Here is a 6,843-nt window from a genome sequence, read left to right as displayed (position 1 = left end):
AGTCTCCTTGAATTCATTCTCCTGACAAATAGAGGGCAGCATGACGCCAGAGTCACTGCTAACTGTTGCCAGCTGTATAGTTTTTATACACCCATGTCTGTAGCTAATGTTAGCTTGTTAGCTCGGTTAGCCGTGCAGTTAGCCGGACTTCCAGGGGTGTGAGAGAGAGGTTTTCAGGCCTGTGGCTAGCTGGTGAGCATGCTAACTTAAGCAGATACCTCTTCAACAAAAAAACATATGACGTCAAAACTTCTTCACATCCTGTTGATAATTTTAATTTAAAAAATTAATGTTTTGAACTCAAATTCTTACATATTTCACCTTAAAGGATGAATCTGATGGTGGATTTAGAACAAAGATTTAGCATTCAACACCAAAGTAAAGTAAAATCCTGTTCTGCCTCGATTTTCTGATTTTTCTCGTGTTTCTGTTGATTTCAATGTACAAATCAAACCTTCATGTCCGTGATCAACAGTACACACCACACAGTGACATGGCTGCATGCAGCAGATTATCCATCCCTGCCTCTGTTTGCCACATTAACTACAGTCACATCCATGAAGACAGTCAGACACCCAGATTTAGTTTAAATTCAACTTCTGAGCGCTCGTTACTCTTTTATGTTGCAGAATCAAGTCAGTCGTTTGCACCAGTCAGATGAAATATGCAGTGCAGTGATGTTCATGTCAGGGAGGGGAGGGGCCTGAGCTGCAGATCATTAGCAGACTTCCCAGCATGCATCATTACACGAGAGTAAAAACTCTTTTTCATCGTGTGAAGAAAACATGTTTGACTGAAACTTGATGTGTCTTTGATACATTTCAATATCAGTCATGTTTTTTATTTATTGTACAATAACGAAGACATCGCTGACCATGATGAAGATTATGACTGAATTCAGTCTCGACCCAATTAAAAATGTGCTCAAACACCAGAACACAGTAACTGTCAGCAAGTTGAAGGATTGTGTTGACTCTTTAGAAGAATTTGATGGTTCAGATTAGGATGAATATTTATAGATTAATCTTAATTCATGTTGTGTTTATTCAACTTAAACTCCTGAAAAGAAAGAATTTATGTGAACTGATAATTTTGGGTAAAGCCAACTAACGTGAACTAAACATGTCATACATTTAACTATGTGTTAAATGAGTTTGTACAACTGGAGGAGGGGGGAGGGGGGGGCAGCATGGAGGGGTGTGTGTGTGTGTGTGTGTGTGTGTGTGTGTGTGTGTGTGTCGGGTCAGCATGGTGCTACAGCACTCACTCTCTCACAGCTCGGCTGCCTGCACGTGTCTTTTTATCCCCGAGGTAAGAACTTTTATTTTGAAACATCATGTTGATATTACAGGTGTGTGTGTGTGTGTGTGTGTGTGTGTGTGTGCGTGCGTCCTGCAGCACGTGTTCACAGAGTCACTGAAGTTTAAATCAGATGTAGTAATAACTGGGCAAATGTAATCGTCGTGTCAAACTCAGATATTAACCCAGGAGAACATGAGTTCAGCTTGTGAGATGTTTGGCTTCAATGTAAAGGGCAGAAATGATTCGTGTAATGTGGCTGATGTAGGGAGACAGCAGCACGAGTCACACAGCAAATACTCCTGTTTCTCTCCTGTTCATGCTGCTGACACAACAATGATTTTATGTGACGGACTCTGAACGTGTGTCCAATATGTTTTAAGATCCTGACTGAAAATATTTGTCTTCTGCAGCTAAAAAGTGACAAAAGAACGTAAAATCCTTGAAAAGATTTCACTGTGATACTGAAGAAAACTTAAAAACGTGATGTTTCTAAGGCAAGTTCTGCACATGTGAGGGGAGTCTCTGTTGAGGCTCAGTCATCATCGTCTCCTCCTGATGATATAAAGTCAGGCTCAGTCATCGTCTCCTCCTGATGATATAAAGTCAGGCTCAGCCATCGTCTCCTCCTGATGATATAAAGTCAGGCTCAGCCATCGTCTCCTCCTGATGATATAAAGTCAGGCTCAGCCATCGTCTCCTCCTGATGATATAAAGTCAGGCTCAGTCATCGTCTCCTCCTGATGATATAAAGTCAGGCTCAGTCATCTCCTCCTGATGATATAAAGTCAGGCTCAGCCATCGTCTCCTCCTGATGGTCTCCTCCTGATGATATAAAGTCAGGTGAAGTCTCGTAGTCCACAGAACATTTCTGGAGCTTCACAGTGAAACAGAGTTGCAGCGTTCTGCTGAACGCCTGAAGAGTTGTAAACTGTTTTATTGTGAAGCTCCAGAGATGTTCTGTGGATTACGAGACTTCACCTGACTTTCTCCAGGAGGGAGGAGATGATGACTGGATTTGACATTTTTGGGTGAACTGTTCCTTTAACTTCTGCCTCCACAGCTGTCCAGACAAATCGATCAGCAGACTTCTCATGCAGCCGAAACGCTTCTTGCTCTGTCGACTGTTGACGTGTTTTCTCCCCGACTGAAGCATCGAGGCTGTTCAGTGACACACGGGGAAGTTGTGCTGTGATGTTTATGCTGTTTGACCAGAAACAGCCTGATGAAGAGTGTTTTTGGAGCACAGCGAGGGGTCGACGTGCAGACACATCTGCCGGCTGCGGACGACGAGGCCGACGCCGCTTTGAAGACGACAGCGAGCGCTTTTTAACTCTCTGACGCCACGAGGCCTTTTGGGGTGCAGCTCAGCAGAACCAAATCACATTGTCTTTATTTTTCTGTTTTTCCGTGGCGGGACAATGGAGCGGCCGCGGGGGGTCCGTGTTCAGTGTCCACTGTCCTCTAATTGATGCTTTGTCCGTCCACGTCTCGCCTCGTTAGAGCACCTCAGAGCTCGCAGGCCGGAACAAATCCAACATGTCATCTGCTCAGGTCTGCTCAAAGTGTGTGTCGGCTGCAGTGAAGTGCTACTTTGCACCAATGCAGATGAATTTGGAAACACAACTGTCACACATGTTTACAACACTTTACAAAAAGGTACACAAAATGAGTCATCACTAGTTTGGCAGTTCATGTGTGTTCATGTTGATTCACAGATATTTATGAACTAATCATTACGTAATGATTCATTAATGTAGTCTGTTCTCCACTGACTCATTATCGACTATACAGCCCTCCAATCAACTGTTATTGAGGAGTTAATCATTAACGACTGATTAACTATCAAGTCGTTCCTGATTCGCTCCTCAGTAACTACCAGTGTTGGTGTAACGTGTTAAGAAAACAATGATTAATAATAAATACCATCATCAAACCTTCATCAGGTACGCTGATGTTCGAAGGTTTGATGAACAGAACATGATATTTAATAAACCTGATGAGTAGCTCTCCTGGTAAAGTTCAGAATCCTCGCTGTAGTTTTTGCTGCAGGAAGTTAAATTTGGCGTCATAAAAGCTTGAACTTTGAACCACTAGAAGTTCTTAAGCGGTCTGTGACTGAAGTTAATAAAAGACGTCTGACATTACATTAATGTTGAACCCTGTAAGGACGTCACGTGGACATCAAGAGTGAACAATGAAAAGAAGTTTCACTCTGGCTCCAGTGGACGTCGTTTTAACGTCAGCAAAGGCGTCTTCTCGGTGTTTCAGTCTCTGTGTTTCTCAATTTTTAAAAACAAAGTCAGGAGAGAAAAGAGTGAAGACACCTGAGAGTCCTCGGGAAGGAGAACAAAGAGAGCGAATGAGACAAATCAAACTGTGTCCTGGTGATTCAGTGTCCTGTCGGCCGATCAGAGATGCTCAGTTCTCATCAAACGTCTGATAAAATGTGTTTAAAGAACAACGTTAACTTCTTCTGCTGTTATGAAACGCAGGATGTGACCTTCTGTCTGTTTGTCGTCTAACATGAGTCGTGTGTTCTGCTCAGTATGTACTTGAAGTTCTGACCCTGATCTCTGGACCTCTCTCCACTTTCCTCCAGACTTCCTCCTTTCATCTTCACCCACGTCCTCAGAACACAGCGCCCTCTGCAGGCTGTCACCATGGTAACGTGTGTGTGTGTGTGTTCAGCTCTTCGGGTCGGGTCGGGTCGGGCCGACTTGTTAATCTCTGCAGGCAACTGTGACGTCATGCGTCTCCTCACAATCACCTGCAGAGATGATCCGGTCGCTCTGCTGCCGTCGGTACTGATCAGTAACGGACTCACTGCTGCAAGAGCTGGAAGTAACTAAGTACTTTATTTACTCAAGTACTGCACTGAAGAAGTGTTTTGAGATTCTTGTACTTCCATTTCCATTTTTTGCCTCCTCGTTCTTTTATTGTTTCAGAGTGAAATACTGAACTTTGTACTTCATATTTATTTAAACTTAAAGCAGATCTGTGTAGTTTTATACAGGACGTGTAATCTTTACAATATGATTGAGGTAATAACACAAACTGTCTCCATCAGTGAATAAACAAGCTGCTCTCAGAGGAAACTCTGTTTGAAGCTAGAAAGGTGGCAGGGTCCGCCACATATAAACAAAGTTTTATTCAGGTCAAATCAGTAATGGAAACCAAGAGAAATTGCTTCAATAAAACTACAGACTGCTCCTTTAAACTACAGACTGCTCCTTTAATCTACAGACTGCTCCTTTAATCTACAGACGGCTCCTTTAACCTACAGACTGCTCCTTTAATCTACAGACTGCTCCTTTAACCTACAGACTGCTCCTTTAATCTACAGACTGCTCCTTTAACCTACAGACTGCTCCTTTAATCTACAGACTGCTCCTTTAACCTACAGACTGCTCCTTTAACCTACAGACTGCTCCTGTGTTCTGCTGGTCCGACAGAAGACGTGTTATTGGACCAGACCAGAACAAGTGTTTTTAGTGGACCAGAACCTGAAATGACCCGTCTGAAGTAGAGGCGCTGTAGCTGTCAGCTGCCCCCTGGTGGCAGCCGGAGGTGTCGTCCACATCTCCAGACACCCTGCTGTCAGCAGGTTAATCAATAAAGAGACGGAGGAGCTGATCAGCAGCAGCACAGTGAGTCAGAGGACGCTGCGTCCAGTTTAATCTCAGCTGGCAACTGTGAGCTGTGAACGCCTCACAGAGTCGGCCGAGGTTCCCCTGAACGCAGCACCGTCACTTCCTGTTGGAGGGCCGGGTCATAATTCTGACTAACTCAGCTCTGTGGAAAATGTGACGTTCATGTGAACATGGAGGAAGTCAAACATGTTGTTGTTAATCTGACAGATGCTAACATGCTAACACCATCATACAGAGTTATGTGGGAACCAATCAGGAGAGCCGACCCTGTAAAGACTCATCTGACACGCTGCTGCTCCCGTTAATCTGTTCACTAACCTGCACATTAGCACCTTTAAAGATAAGCTGATCTAGCTGTTAGCGGCTCCCGTCAGCGGCTCCTGTTAGCTGCTCCTGTTAGCGGCTCCCGTTAGCAGCTCCTGTTAGCGGCTCCTGTTAGCAGTGTCCCAGGGATGATCACTGTGTTACTGTGAGTCTGAAGCTGTGCTCGACGGACTGATGTTGAAGATACTGCATCAGGAACTGATTGGAGAGCGATGCGAGGCCGTCAGTCCCTGATGCACTGCCTTCAGCATAAAGACGCTCCGCACAGTGACCACGTGGACGACCTAATCACCAACCAGCCAATCAGAGTGTTGATCCTGTCTGACTTGTCATGAACACACATGATGTTTGTCAGATAAAGTGTCAGACTTCTGATGATCTTCTGATGACCGAGTTTAAATGTGAGGCGTGACAGGAGATCAGGCAGGTGGAGTCTGTGATGCAGGCTGCAGGTGTTCGTGTGGACCACGTGCTGAAGAACCGGACTAAACCAGAACCCACGGTCCACACCAGCAGCGTCAGTACCAGGCTACACGTGGACTCTGTGATCAACAGGTCAACAGGTCAAAACCGGAACGAGACAGTGTGCCGGGCTCGAACATGAGGATGTCTCCACCTGCTGGATTCTCACTGTCATCACGCCCTTCATCCCTTTTCTTCATCGTACCAAGAATTAAAGAAATCCTCACTTCAGAGACGATCTTTGTGTGTCTGTGTGAGGCTGGAGTGTTTGACAAAGGTTGTTTATTCACATGATGTCTCACTTTGACAATTAAAAAAAGTCCAAACTGCTGAACCTTTTGTTAACCAGCTGTCAGTCTGTATAGTTCATCTGTAGACATTATAACTCCTGATGTCTTCAGCCTTCACCGTTTGTTACCAGTGAAATAACTGAACTGAAGTTTAATTACCTGTAAATGAACTGTTTACTAACGATGGTTACGTTATGGCGTTGACGCAGTGTGAGACAGAGACAGTCGGTGATGACGTTTCCTCTGAGCCTCTTCTCAAGCTCAACAGGTGTGAAGCTGCTGTGGTCACCTGACCTCCATGTAGAGGAAACAGCTGCAGAGACGAGTCCTCCTCTCAGTACGTTGTCTCCTGACATGCTGTGTGATGTCTCCCTCCTCCGTGCCACAGAGCTCCATCATGACAGACTCACCACAGCACCAGATGTAGATTAATCCGCAGCTGAAAATAGTCCCCAACAAACAAGCACCGCTACTTCCTGTTTGTCTGATGAAAGCTCCAGTGAGCAGCTGTTTAAGGAAATTATTGAACCCTTCTAAACGTGAAACTACATTTTTGTGAGGAGTTTTGTTTACGGTTTCATGTCTTCAGCAGGAACCAATGAGCTCAGAGCTGAGAGGCACAGACAGGAAGTGAGACAGGATTGAGAGACGGACCGACATGTTGTTGTTTGAGTCAGAACATGAGATTAGTTGACAGTAAGAGAAGCGGAGAATAAAACCAGACACATGTTGGACCGAACAAACAACGTCCTGGATTATAAGTCCACTAAAACTCTCAAACTGTCTTCAGAACTCCCTCAGAATCAGGAGGGCGG

This window comes from Pagrus pagrus (genome assembly GCF_965226575.1).
Source record: "Pagrus pagrus genome assembly, chromosome: 2".
NCBI lineage: Eukaryota > Metazoa > Chordata > Actinopteri > Spariformes > Sparidae > Pagrus > Pagrus pagrus.
Note: the sequence above shows the minus strand (reverse complement) of the source record.